The 14,624-nt window shown below is 32.8% G+C and overlaps 1 long non-coding RNA gene across 2 annotated transcripts in view; it reads right to left on the bottom strand.

Moving 5' to 3' along the window:
• Window positions 1–14,624, bottom strand: part of LOC112658618 (uncharacterized) — a 114,135-nt gene that overhangs the window by 68,716 nt on the left and 30,795 nt on the right. Inside the window, exons 3-4 of one of the 2 annotated variants that reach the window (XR_003135831.3) lie at window positions 14,380–14,528; window positions 1,426–1,645 (exon numbers count right to left, since the gene is read on the bottom strand). This is a non-coding gene — a long non-coding RNA (uncharacterized LOC112658618). Of the gene's footprint in view, window positions 1–1,425; window positions 1,646–14,379; window positions 14,529–14,624 lie in introns of those variants that run through there. The other variant, XR_007401207.1, reaches the window with a different exon arrangement.

The following is a 14,624-nucleotide window of genomic DNA, read 5'->3' as shown; positions in this document are numbered from 1 at the left end:
CTATATAAGGAAGTTTATATGTCTAGCTGCTTTTTTTTCATTCTGATCTAATTAAAATATATCATTTTCCAGTACTCCTTCATTACACTTCTATTTAAGGAAACCCTCCCTTCCTCAAGTCAGTCTCCTATAATCGTTTTTTTCTTTTATTTTATATTATTTTATTTGAAACACAGTTATTACTTTTGAAAATCACTTGCTTCTATTTATTGGTAAGAACTTCCTGACCATTTTGCCACACTATCATCAGATCTAACTTGTTTATCATCGCATTTCCAGGGCTTGGAACAGTAGGTGGTGAATTTCTAGTGCTCTCAAAATATGTATTCAATAAATGAACAAAATAATACATTAACCTCTGAATAAAAGGAACATAAAATACTAACTGTTGCACTGGATTACTTTATGCTGTTTTGAATTGTTTAACTAAATCCAAGGAGTAAAATATTTACTCAGAGAAAGATGATGTCAGAATATGAAAAAAATGGCCACGAGGCAGCTTTGCAGGTCACAGCATATTACCAAGTAATCATGTTGCTTTTCCAATGTTGGAAAACAAATTCAGAAAAATCCACAGAGAGCTTATTTTGTTTTTTAAAAATGTGTATAACAGCCCCCAAAAAGTGTTTGAAATTGATAATAAAACTACTAAGGGGCAAGAGTTTAAAATTGGAATAAAATCTTACATGAACTTTCCATTCTTCCTACCCCAGGTTTCTGTTCTTCCCATTTAAATTGAATGATCTTCAGAGACTACAATTACAGTAAGTAAATACATGCTTTCCATGTATTTCCTAATGTGTCTCCCTAAAGGACTCTTCCTTTAGTCTGCAGGTTTCAGTTGGAGGTAGCAAAATACTATGCCATGTGCAAGTCAGAGGTACATGAAAATTGCTTCCCTTCATCTCTGTAACATACAAACTAGTATCTCTTTTCCAAATCTGAATAACTTGCTCTCAGGTAAAAACTCCTTCATACACTACAACTAGATCTATTAAAAACTAGAACCGTGGTCTCTCATTTCACCTCTAACTTGTTGGAAAAATAAATGTACTAAACACATGTTAGGAGCTTTCAATCTTTGTTTTTTCATAAGGGAGGAGAGATGTTAATATTCTAAAGTAAGCATGGATAGATTATATGTACTATAATTAGTATTCAAATTTTTATCTCCCTGTAGTTAAAATTTCATTTACCTGTGTCACTTATAAGCTAAACTGTTAATTTATTCCATTTATTGGAATAATTTCTGAGTATTTATTTCATTTATATATAATTTCTGAGTATTTATTTCATTTATATAATGAATTCCAAGTATTTATTTCAAATACTTATTTGCTTACCAAAGATGATTCTCCTAAAGCACACAGATATAACAGAAACCCTTTATTTTAATTCAAAAGTCTTAATAGACATACACTTAGTCAAGTTTTCAAATGTGTACTCACATCTTTTCAGATATTGAGTTTCATAACCAGGTACAGGATACAGCTTTCCAAAACGGTTCATTTTCTTTTTCAATGTAATTTAAGAAAAAATGTGCTGTTCAAATTGTAACCTTAAACTATGAGGCCTTTTCTTTAGAAGTTGTTCTGATATTAAACCACAGTGTTACAATGTCAAGAGGTGGTCCTACAGGGGATATCTTTGAGGAAAGAGAAAAAGAAAAGGAAAAAAAAAATGTATCCAAAAGACTAAAGCCATAAAATCAAAAGATTAAAATATAACATATAATAGCAAAAATAATAATTAATTTTAATATATTTGTTAATTTAATTTTTTACCATATAATACATATCTTCTTGTAACTTACTATAAATCAAGTCTGTAGACAGAAACTAAAACAGAGCTATTTATGAATAGTAACTGTATCCTCTTATATTTGAGGCCAGCATTTGAGCTCTCTCTTAGTATTAACAATATGGAACTAGAAATTTAACAAATTTTCTTTCATCTGCAAAACACTCCCCAAAAGAAGATGCCTCAATTAACAATTAACTGATGAATATTCTTAAGTTTAAATAACTAATGGTCATAAATAGTTGTGGTAGGATTAAAATATATACCAAGTTTAATTTTATATTCTATGTTTACTGAATAACTCTTAAATATTTTATTCATTTTTTTAATATTTTATTTATTTATTCATGAGAGACACAGAGAGAAAGAGAGGTAGAGACATATAGGCAGAGGGAGAAGTAGGCTCCTTGAGGGGAGCCCGATGTGGGACTCCATCTCGGGACTCTGGTCCCACACCCTAAGCTGAAGGCAGACACTCAACCGCTGAGCCACCCAGGCACTCCCCTATTCATCTTTTTTATCTCTATCTGGAAAATGCATATCAGAAAGTATTTACTCAAAAAGTGTGATCTGCTATAGTAGTAAATCCTTGCACTAATTAGTGTAATCATAAGTTGCTGATTAAAACTCCACATCTCAATGGAGTAGCCCCCTTCATATCTGGAAGCAGTCCTTTTCCAAATGCTCATTCAGCATTAAGACTTTTTCCATTTGGGGCATGGCTCACTTCAATATGTAGCTTCCAAGGTTTTGTTTTGTTTTTCCTCCCCTAGGTTTTCTTGCCTCAATCATGAAAGGAGTCTAAAAGTGGAACTTCTATCTTCTCATGTTCCACAGGCCACAACTCAGCCATAAGTGACATTAAACTAAAAAGGAGAGTGGGAAATGAGGTCTAGCTCTCTGCCCAGGAAGGAGATAAAACAATTGAAGAGAGAGCCAGTTGCCTTCCAATAATCAAAAATCCATTTTGCCTTCCAATAATCAAAAATCCATTTTACTCTTCCTTCTACAGATACAATATACTCAGCTTCTTCTAAAAGGACAGTGACCCCACTGTAAAAAAAATTGCTTAATCCACCAATTTTCCACATCCTTGCTACCTAACAAAACATTGTCTTATTTTAGGAGCTAGACAAATATTCAATTAAAACAAACTTTTATTGATCATAGGATAAAAGGAACACAAAATGATTTTTTTACTATGATGCTCACATTTTTATGAAAGTATGGTTGATTATGTGTTGGTTGGTGATAAAGAAATAGATTTCAAATGCATTTAGTTTATAGTTTTTGCTAAGATCTGCTGTAATTAAGATGGAAAATCTGATTTATAATTCAAGAGCCAGCTCTGTTCACAATGAATAGACAATCTAACTCACTGAAATGATTACTCTAGTAGCCATTGGAACTTGTCCTTTAACTTAAAAAATAAAGAGGATTAAACATGGAGAGCAGAGACTCTTCCCATTTTTTTACTTTGTTCTATAGAAAATTTAAGTTTTTTTGAGACTTTTATTTTAGTTAGGCAGTAAAACCTATGTTGCTTTTACATTTAACATTTCCTCAAGCATATAATTTCCTATTCTTTGTTCCCTAGAAACATTTTGACAGGGAAAGTGTTACTGCAAAAGAAGTACAACAAGAAATAGAGGAACAGCTCTAGCAAATACTACTGAATCAGTAATGTGTGTGTGTGTTAATGCAATTCTCTGGAGGGAAGAAAAGTCAAAAATTCTTAAACATGTTGGGATTATTATTTTTCCCCCTTACTGGCCCTGTCTTGTGTAGCTCTTGGGACAGTCTGTTTTTCAAACATTATGGTTTCCTACTATTTCCTCTAAATGCCCAAAGGTTTTGTTTTTGTTGTATTAATTTTATTTTATTTTTTTAAGATTTTATTTATTTATTCATGAGAGACACACAGAGAGAGAGAGAGGCAGAGACACAGGCAGAGGGAGAGGCAGGCTCCATGCAAGGAGCATGATGTGGGACTCGATCTGGGACTCCAGGACCATGCCCTGGGCCAAAGGCGGCGCTAACCCACTGAGCCTCCTGCGCTGCCCTTGTTTTTGTTTTAAATGTCTCATGATAATTTTACGTATTTTTCTGTAGGACTTACAGGAATTTAAATAAAGGCAGTATTGTAACTTTCACCTCCCTAAAACATACTTCCAACAGATTCACTACTCACTGAAATATGATTCAAATCAGCCAAAAAATACTTCTGCCTTTCCCTTTTTTAAATTTACATAAAATGTTATTTTTTTTAACAAAGTATGCTTTATTCACTTATGCTAATATTTGCAGGAAGCGAAAGCAATAGGAAATGAAATTAAGCTCATTGGAATATGGAATCATTTTTTTAATTTCAATTTTTCATTTTTCTTACTAAATTCTAAAAAAAAACCCATCTGGCTTATTTAGGGTTCTAGGTATTATTATGAAGGACCCATTTATTTTCCTTTAGCTTGAAAATAAGCTTTTATCTTAATTAAGCAGCAGCAAATAATTTGACTGACAGAAAACATAATTCAAATTGTATTTCAGAGACTTATTCTGTGTTTTTTTTAAAGATTGTATTTATTTATTCATGAGAGACACACAGAGAGAGAGGCAGAGACATAGGCAGAGGGAGCAGGTTCCATGCAAAGAGCCTGATGTGGGACTCGATCTCAGGACCTTGGGATCATACCCTGAGCCGAAGACAGATCTCAACCACTGAGCCACCCTGGCATCCCTAATTCTGTCTTTTATAAAGAATTCCTGACAAAAGATTTACTTGACCAAAATAATAAAGAAAAAGTTTTAATAAGCTAGTGCCTTTCTCTGAAGTTTAAACATATTCTTTAAAATTTATGATTTTTTTTGAAAATTTGATGTGTTGGCATAAAAAAGAATCGCATGCTTACTTCACTCCCTACTTTTTTGTAATGCCTACTCTGAGCCACACACTACTTCTTTGAAATACAAGGAATGGTTTCATAGAAATCACTTTGTGAGGAATCACTGAAGAACTGATAATAGGAAAAAAGAGGCTTGTTGATAAACCAGTTTTGAGTCCTATGACAAAAAGGCAAAACAGTCATACAAGAGAGAGATACATATAAAAAGTATCCTTGAAAAAAAAAAGAAAAGATCCTTTTGCTACATTTTGAAAGAGGTGAAAAGGCATGCCAAGCAGCAGTGGATGGTGTTAAGAAAAGCCATAGGATGGGACACCTTGGTGGCTCAGAGGTTTAGCGCCTGCTTTTGGAGCCTGCTTCTCTCGAAAGAAAGAAAGAAAGAAAGAAAGAAAGAAAGAAAGAAAGAAAGAAAGAAGAAAGAAAGAAAGAAAGAAAGAAAGAAAGAAAGAAAGAAAGAAAGAAAGAAAGAAAGAAAGAAAGAAAGAAAGAAAGAAAGAAAGAAAGAAAGAAAGAAAGAAAGAAGAAAGAAAGAAAGAAAGAAAGAAAGAAAGAAAGAAAGAAAGAAGAAAGAAAGAAAGAAAGAAAGAAAGAAAGAAAGAAAGAAAGAAAGAGAAAGAGAGAGGAAAGAAAGAAAGAAAGAAAGAAAGAAAGAAAGAAAGAAAGAAGAAAGAAAAGAAAGAAAGAAAGAAAGAAAGAAAGAGAAAGAAAGAAAGAAAGAAAGAAAGAAAGAAAGAAAGAAAGAAAGAAAGAAAGAAAGAAAGAAAGAAAGAAAGAAAGATTGTGTTTTGGGACCATGAGAGATGGAGCCACCTAGCAATAGCCTGTGAGAAGTTATGTGTGAGAGAGATTCATAAATTGGTAAACTGTGGCTGTTTTCCTATTCCATTCAGACTAGTCCCAGAGCTGGTTCTTACTCTGATGAACATCCAGACTCTCATTGCTTTGAGCCATATTTGACTCTAGTTTAACAGGTGCTTTAATATTTTAATGCATGTATATTCTCTTTCCTCCAATCCTTTAAACAGACTTTAAATGACTAAACCTAATTTTTGTTGCCACTGCAAAATGTTAAATACATAGCAGTGCTCTAATAAGGTTTGATTGACTTGAATAATTTAGATCTTGTTAAACCTTTCTGATGCTAGAATAGAAGTAATAGTTGTCACACATTATCTGATCTTCTTTTTAGGAACTATATTCCCTTTATTACTGTTGTAACAAATTCCCAACATAGCAGTTTAAAACAACACAACCTTATTACTTTACTGTTCTGGGAATCAGAAGTCTGAATCTCATGGGACTAAAATCAAGGTGTTGGTAGGGATGCATATTTTTCTAGCTACACTCGGGGAGTATGTGTTTCCTTGCTTTTACCAGATTCTAGTGGATGATTGAATTCCTTGTTTCAAGACCCCCTTCCTTCACTTTTAAGGACACTTATGATTATATTAAATCCACTCAAGTAACAAAGGATAAACTTCCTATCTTAAATTCAGCTGATTAGAAACTTCAATTCCAACTGCAACCTTAATTCCACTTTGTCCTATAAACTAACATATCCATAAACTCTGGGGATTAGGATGTGGTTATCTTTGAGGGACTATTATTCTCCCTATCATAGGGACTTGCATTAAGTTTTGGATGAATTCCGATGGATATATTTTCCCCTCAAAAGCATTCCAGGTATAGACAATATTGCCATATATTAAACAAACAAAATAAACAAGCAAAAACCCTCTTATTCATCTCTTTGTTGCTTTCTAATCACTTGACATTTTGTTTACAATGTATAGGTTGAGAATTTTTTAAAGAAATGTATATTTTATCTTTAATGCAGACTTTAATATGCATTTGTCATACATTTCTGTTAACTTATAAAAACTTTCAAATTTAAGAAACACATAAGCAAACTTTCTTTGCTCCATAAGATTAATTCCCAGATATTTTTGATGATTATTCTCAGTCTCTTATAAAGCAATTCACCTAAGTAAGCAAGCCTTATTCTTCATCTTGTCTGGGCACTATAGGTACAACAGAAAAAATATGACTTTATTCTTAGTATATGTTTTTCTTTTCTTTTCTTTTTTTTTTTTTTTAGAACTTGTTTTTCTAATTCTTCCCCAAATTACTCAGGAAAGCTAGCACAATTCTAAGCACATAATACATTTCCAGTATATACCTAACACATGATTAAATTGCTAAACCTACTGATTTACATAAGTTAAGGGCATGTTTTTCTTTTGGAGAAAGCTTATCAAATCAAATTACAACTACTTAAACATTCTATGTTCTTACATTTTAGATGTGTCTACAGTAAACAACATGTAACTTCTTTTTATGAGCTTTAAAAAAATACTCTCACAATCTTTATCTTTTGAATGAGGAGTTTAACTTCCTTGTATTAAATGTAATTACTGATATATATGGATTAATTCTAGTCACCTTATGTAAACAGTCTCCTCATTATGATTTTCTGCCCATTTTTTTACACTCTCCTATTCTTTGAAATGTTTCCATTTTTTTTCTTACCCTTATTTTTCCTGTTGCTGAGAGGTGAAATGCTAGTCAACAATTTATAGGGTTTTGTTTAGCTTTTGCCTTTGCTTTTGTTTTGTTTTATTTAAAAATAATTAAGTGAAACTCTCTCAGTCCAGATTATGAGAATTTCAGCTATAAAACTTCATGAGATCTAATTTATTCTTGTAATTTCTCAAGGGATGATGTTTTTCTCTTTCCATAGAGCCAAATTTAAATCAAGTAATTTTCTTGATTTCACCTTCTCTGGAATAGGTTTATTTCTGGTCCACCCAACACTAAGAGTAGAAACAATTTTATGTAGACTTCTATTAGACTCTCACTTAAGGTGAAACCCTAGGTTTTTCTCCAGTCCATTGTTCAGGGTGCAGTTAAAACAGAAACTGAATTTGCTGGGATTTGAAATCTGCTCCAAAGCAAAATCAGCTTGACTGCTTCCTTATCACTCAGGATTAGGAATTTCACTTTGCATTTAATTTCTGGGGATCCCTTAAGTTTTTGCCAACTCAGCTATGCATATATAATTAATCTAGTTTTTTGGATGCGAGATTAGAAGTGCAAGAAATCTAGATTCACATAATGCCATATATAGAAATAATAGAAATAACCTTATAGTTTATATTGTTATATGAAACTTTATATCATTATAAATCCTCATAGCACTATTCTTTTTTCTTTCTCTTCAACAGTATACATAGTCATTTTTAAAATCCATTCCAAAAGAAAGTATAAGTATTAGAGGCCTGCTTAAATTTCAGTTCTCAAAACAAATATACAGGAACCACTGAGTGTACTAACAACAAATATTTGAAGCTTATACTACTTAAGGAATCAGAAAAGAAACTGTCACTAAACTTATATTTGCACTCCTAATATCCTTTCTTTTCATTTGTTTGCTTTAGTTGACTAAAAAACACTAATCTTTCCCCCTTTGGTTACCTTAATCATCTATTTAACTGTGCCAAAATGGCATCCATAACAATGGGCTGCTAAAAATATCCAGCTAGTTGCTTTGTGTACCTTACAAATAAAACTAATTTGTCACATTACAATTTGTTTAATGATTGATATAAAAATATCAATACAAGTGGTTTCTCTTTACCCCAGCCATACTATGAATTGGCTTCTGTTAAACTGTCCTTTTTGCAGCCTGTGAATAGGGATGTATGACTAGAACTACACAGATACTTGTGGAAATAGAGAAGTGATAATATTAATCTTTCTTTCTTGCTTGCTTGCTTGCTTGCTTGCTTGCTTTTTTTTTCTCTTTTTTTCCCCTTAGGTTAAAGATGTGTGCACTTGATATCTTGTTAAACTGTGGGAAGGCAAGGGAAAAAGGAATCAGAGAAACGTTTGAAATTTAAAGTCTCAGAGAATTCCTATTTGAGTTCATTTTGTAACATGAGAAATATGAGAGAGAGAGAGAGAGAGAAGAGAGAGAGAGAAACACACATGCACACACACCCACATTCCAGAGTATAGAATACTTGAAGACACCATGGCAAAAGGAAATATGAATCATCTAGTAGAAAAAAAAAAACCCTCTACAATTATGATTTTCCAGTATGATTAATTTTTTCACGAAGTAGAAGGAACATAGGCAGAAGGAAGGATGATTAAAAGCCAAGATTCTAGAACTGGAGGGGAACCTGGATTCAAATTCAGGCTCTGCCACTTAGTAGCTGTAACTATGGCCAAGTGACTTTACTGCTCTATTCCTCAGCATCCTCATCTGTTAAATGGAAATGAGAGCTACATCAACTTACAGGGCAGGGTTTTGTAAAGCATTTGGAACAGTATATGATACCTAGCAAGCACTGTAAATATGTTTTATGTAATAATAATTTATGTAAAATAATTATTATGTAAATATATGATAAGGAATGAAACAGAAGAGATCATTGAGGAAAAAATCATAAATGGGCTTAATATGAAAGTGAGTTTTATTCTAAAGAAAATGGAGGGGCCGTTCAAATGGTTTTATTAAGAACAATGTATTATGAGATCTGAAAATGTTTGAACAATCACTTATGCCAGATGGGATCGGTGAATCTGAAGGAGAAATTTGACAATGTTCCCCTTTTTGGAAATTATTAAAGAGTGTGGAAATGAAAAAAAAAATCTAAATGTACCTATCTTCTTACTTAAATATAAATGTTAAATAAAAAGTATTAATATGTTAAAAAAAAAGAATGTGGAGATGAGGGATGGATTTTAAGTATGTTTAGAGAGTAGAGCATATGAGCTGGTAATTGACTAGCCGTAGGAGGTAGAGAAAAGGGGAAGTAGATAGTCTAAGATGTCTCTAGGATGTTTGTGTGTGTACCTAGTAGATGGTGACATGATACATCTATGATAAGAATGTGAGATTAAGGGCACACATAGCCTACTTGTGAAGTTATGACAGTGTATGGGCCTCCAAATAATAAGGCAAGTCTTCAACTGAGTTAATTTATTCAAATTTATGGAATTAAAGCTTTAATGGAATTTATGGAATTAGATGGATTTATGGAATTAATTTATGGAATTAGAACATAAGTAAATTGTTTATTTTCAAGAGGTTAACCCTCTCATAGAAAATGCTGCTTATTAATAATTTTAGATGAACAAATTTTAAGTATAAAACATTAAGCTCTAGATATTTAAGAAATACATTAGAAAGAAAAATAGATTATTTTAATTTGTCCTTGTTTTAAGCTATAGTAGATTTTTCTTTTTAAGGTGATTTTTCTTTGACTACACTCTAAAGTCTTCATGGTCTTTGTTCATAATGATGGCAAACAGGAAAGTTATAGTTTTGAAATCATAATTTTTGAGAAGCCATGTTAAAAATGAAATGAAGAATTAATTTTAATAAGGCTTGTATGGATCCCTGGGTGGCGCAGGGAGGATCCCTGGGTGGCGCAGCGGTTTAGCGCCTGCCTTTGGCCCAGGGCGCGATCCTGGAGACTCGGGATCGAATCCCACGTCGGGCTCCCAGTGCATGCAGCCTGCTTCTCCCTCTGCCTGTGTCTCTGCCTCTCTCTCTCTCTCTGTGTGACTACCATAAATAAATAAATAAATAAATAATTAATTAATTAATTAATTAAAAAAAATAAGGCTTGTGAATATGGATTGCTTAAAAAAGTAAATCAAAGTTCCAGATGTAAAGGTAAGAAAGGGAATTCATATTTAGGTTTGGTTTTTTTTTTTTTTTTTATAAATTTTTATTTATTTATGATAGTCTCACAGAGAGAGAGAGAGGCAGAGACACAGGCAGAGGGAGAAGCAGGCTCCATGCACCAGGAGCCCAACATGGGATTCGATCCCGGGTCTCCAGGATCACGCCCTGGGTCAAAGGCAGGCGCCAAACCGCTGCGCCACCCAGGGATCCCTCATATTTAGTTTTGATTAATATTCCAACCTTTAAGTAGCAGCATTACAAAAGGTTCCCTTGTAGACCCTATTCAGATACTCTCTTTGCCTTGAAGAACTCTATTGTTTTCTACTTTTTATTATGATTCTCCTTTCTTTTCTTCAGATTGACAGTTCTCCAAAACATGTTTGCAATCAGATTGCTATATCAAACAATTCTTGATAAAGAATCCAATTACAAGATGATCATTTCTGTAAAGTTGTGTTAGAAGGGGCACAAAAGGTGCAGAATTCTTGTGTGAGAAAGTTTGTGGTGTGTATATAATATATATACATCCTATGATGTATGATATGTATATGTATATAATATACTGTATATACAGCATATATGCTATTTATATACACACTAACATTAACCACTAATTTATCTAAAATATGAAAAAGTGGTGAAGTAGACACATGCACCATATTCAAGAATGTATATGGCAGTTGGAAAGATTTGTTAATTTTTCTTGATAATACATTTTCAGTTAGCAACAGATATACTTCACTGTTAAGTACATTTAATCTCATTAGAATATTTCCTTTTAGAAACCAAGTATTTCATGAGTCTACATATCAGATGACACATTATTTTGAGATCTAGTCAGTTCTCAAACTGTAGCATATCCTAACTATTGAAGAAATGTTTAATAATTCTGTGCATATGGTGCAAACAGACATCTTAGAAAAGTATTTCCTAAATGGAGTCATATTTCACAAATTAGAAGTTTTATTACTAGAATAAATTGGGAACTCTGACAGTCTTGCAAAAAAGAGTATCTGACAGCATCACAGTTTTTGGAAACAGTCACTGAATAGTCTTTATATCATTCTATGACAAGTATAACACTGAAATAAAGATATAGAAAAGGCATTACAAAAGTTAATCCCCTTTTCATATAATATCTATACCCTGCACCCCAATTCAAAAGAGAATATCATAATCTTTAAAATAAGACATATATATGGGTGGCTTCGTCAGCTAAGCCTCTGACTCTTGGTTTTTGGCTCAAGTCATGTCATGCGATAGAGCCCAAGTTGGGCTCCATGCTGGATGTGGAGAATGCTTAAGATTCTCTCTTTCTCTCTCCCTTTGCACCTCCTCCCACTTGCAAGTGCTCTCTCTCTCTCTCCTCTCTCTCAAAAAGACATATATATACATACATACACATATATATGTATATATACACACATAGCACATACATGCACATACATATATGTGTATGTGTGGATATGTTTATACATATATATGCATGTGTATATATATTTATAATTCTGGTCAAGATAATGAAATTAATAATTTATAGACAAATCCAAACATAATACTTATAAAAAATTCTCTTTGTGGACCTTAAATAAATAAAGCAGATTGTGGAGGTAGAAATTAGAATAGGAAATAGACAACAATGGCTTCGGACTTGACCCAGGCTCACTGTGTGAACTAAAGATTTACAAAATGTGCCCACTACTCACTACTCAAGACTGTTATTCATAACAAATAGTTTTTTTTTAAAGTGATAGGATAGATCATACGCAGTCCTACAAGATGGGTAACAGGGCACTGGCTTGAGGAATAATTTTTTTTAAAGATTTTATTTATTTATTCATGAGAGACACAGAGAGAGAGGCAGAGACATTGGCAGAGGGACAAGCACTCCCTGAGGGGAGCCTGATGCGGGACTCCATCCAGGACCCCAGGATCATGACCTGAGCCAAAGGCAGATGCTCAACCATTAAACATCCAGGTGCCCATACAAGCTATAATGTTAAACCCAGAGGAAAAAATCTCTATCAATTCCAACAAAATCAATAAATTAAAGATTTTGTTCCTGAGGAAATTGCAATTGTAATGCAATGTGAAAAGGGCTCTTTATCAGTGTGTTTAAGTTTCTCAAATCTAAAGGAAATACTTACATCCATAACCAAAGACAAGAACTTATAGGGAAAAAAAACTGAACATGAATAGAAGACATATAAGCATGAAAAATATATAAATAAAAATCAGTTATTGAAATAAAAATGAATTAATAAGAGATAAAGTGTAGAGTGGATTCAGAAAAGAAAGTTTCAAGTGGGCATTTAATAAACATTCTATGAGAAAAGAATATAAGAGGGATGCCTGGGTGGCTCAGCGGTTAAGCGTCTGCCTTCGGCTCAGGTTGTGATCCTGGGGTCCTGGATTGAGTCCCACATCAGGTTCCCTGCATGAGGCCTACTTCTCCCTCTGCCTGTGTCTCTGCCTCTCTCTCTCTCTCTTTCTCTCTCTCTCTGTCTCTCATGAATAAATAAATATCTTCTTTAAAAAAAAAGGACTATAAGAAATGATGAAAAGACAATATCCAAATACATATTATATGAAATGTTTCTTAAGTTACAGAAGATATGAGTCCTTAAACTGAAAAGACACATGAAGGAAAGTATGAATAAATAAAAACAAACATAAAGAAGCAAAAAAGTATGTAGTAAATAAGAAAATATTAATGGCAACTAGAGAGAGAAAATTTAGATTTTTTTATGAACATTTACAGTAGTTTTTTTTTTTTTTAAGATTTTATTTATTTATGAGAGAGAAAGAGAGAGAAAGCTCAAGCAGTGGGAAGGGTCAGAGGGAGAGGGAGAAGCAGACTCCCTGCTGAGCCTGAAATCCTGACCTGAACTGAAGACAGATACTTAACCAACTGAGCCACCCAGGCACCCCTAAATACATATTATATTTAAAATTAGTTTCCAAAAGACATTGGAATACCACTTCAATTCTTAGGGGAAATAAAATATATATCTTCTAAGATTTAAAGAAATAAATAAAAATATTTTTAGGCCTAGCAATACAAATGTATAGCTCCTCTGAAACTTGCTGAAAGTATGTATCAGCTAAAACATAAATAATCAAAGGGAGAGTGGTTAGCAAATACTTAATAACATATGATTTTTCATCTAATTAATTTGAAATACTAATGATCAGTTTGCAGGTGAATTAAGAAAGACTCATCTAAAATACTATACAACAATAACAAATAAGATCCAGGAACACATTTCAGAGAAAACTAAGACATGTTATGTTCCTTGTCGTAATCTGGGAAAGGACAGAAACAATAAACATTTTGGGGCATAAAAATATTTAAGGTAAGTTATTAAAGAAGAAAACCATCATGGGAAAAATATATATATTAACATATATCTTTCAGTTAAAGATGAGGGGAAAATAATACACAGGGAACATTGTAAGCAAAATACAAAGTGACATTTAGAAATAGTTCAAATATTATATTATCATAGCTATCTTTAATAAATTAATAATACTTATTAATAGGCACACACTGAGATTTAAAAGATGCTATGATTGATCTATATCACTCTTAGAAGAGAATTATTACAAACAGACTCTAATAGAAATGTTTTAAATGATAAATGAAGACAGCTGGTACAATAATATTGGTATACTTCAAATGATTTTTAAAGCATAAAAAAGCTGTGGAGGACAAATGGGAATGATAGTTTTAAAAGAAAGAAAACAAGAGCCTCCAAAACATTTTTTTTTAATAAACTTGTGTGCACCTGACCTTGTAGTATCAAAAAAAGATCAGCAAAAATGGGCAGAAATTAACAAGAACAAAAAAATGTAAGGATATAGAATGTGAAACATTGCAGCATTAGAGATAAAAGCTTGAAGCATTAGAGATAAAAATGAAACACACACACACAAACACAGAGGAGAGTCACAAGTAGAAACTGTACTTTTTATTACCTTTTCTTAGATTTCCCATTGTGTCCTTTCTGCCGTATTCCATTGGATAAGATAGTTACGAAGTCAGTCACTGTTCAGACAGAGGGAACATAGATATCTCTCCATGGAGGCAAACCAATGTCACAGAAGAGCCTTTTGCAAAAAAGCTTCTGAAATAGAATACATAATGGCATGGCCATTGTATGGTTTTCAATATGCTTGACATTTGAGATTTATGTTCCTTAAACATGAGTCTGATCCCTCAA

Source organism: Canis lupus, chromosome 12 (assembly GCF_003254725.2).
Source record: "Canis lupus dingo isolate Sandy chromosome 12, ASM325472v2, whole genome shotgun sequence".
Classification (NCBI taxonomy): Eukaryota; Metazoa; Chordata; class Mammalia; order Carnivora; family Canidae; genus Canis; species Canis lupus.
The sequence above is the reverse complement of the archived record's forward strand: the minus strand, read 5'-3'. Positions and strand labels throughout refer to the sequence as shown.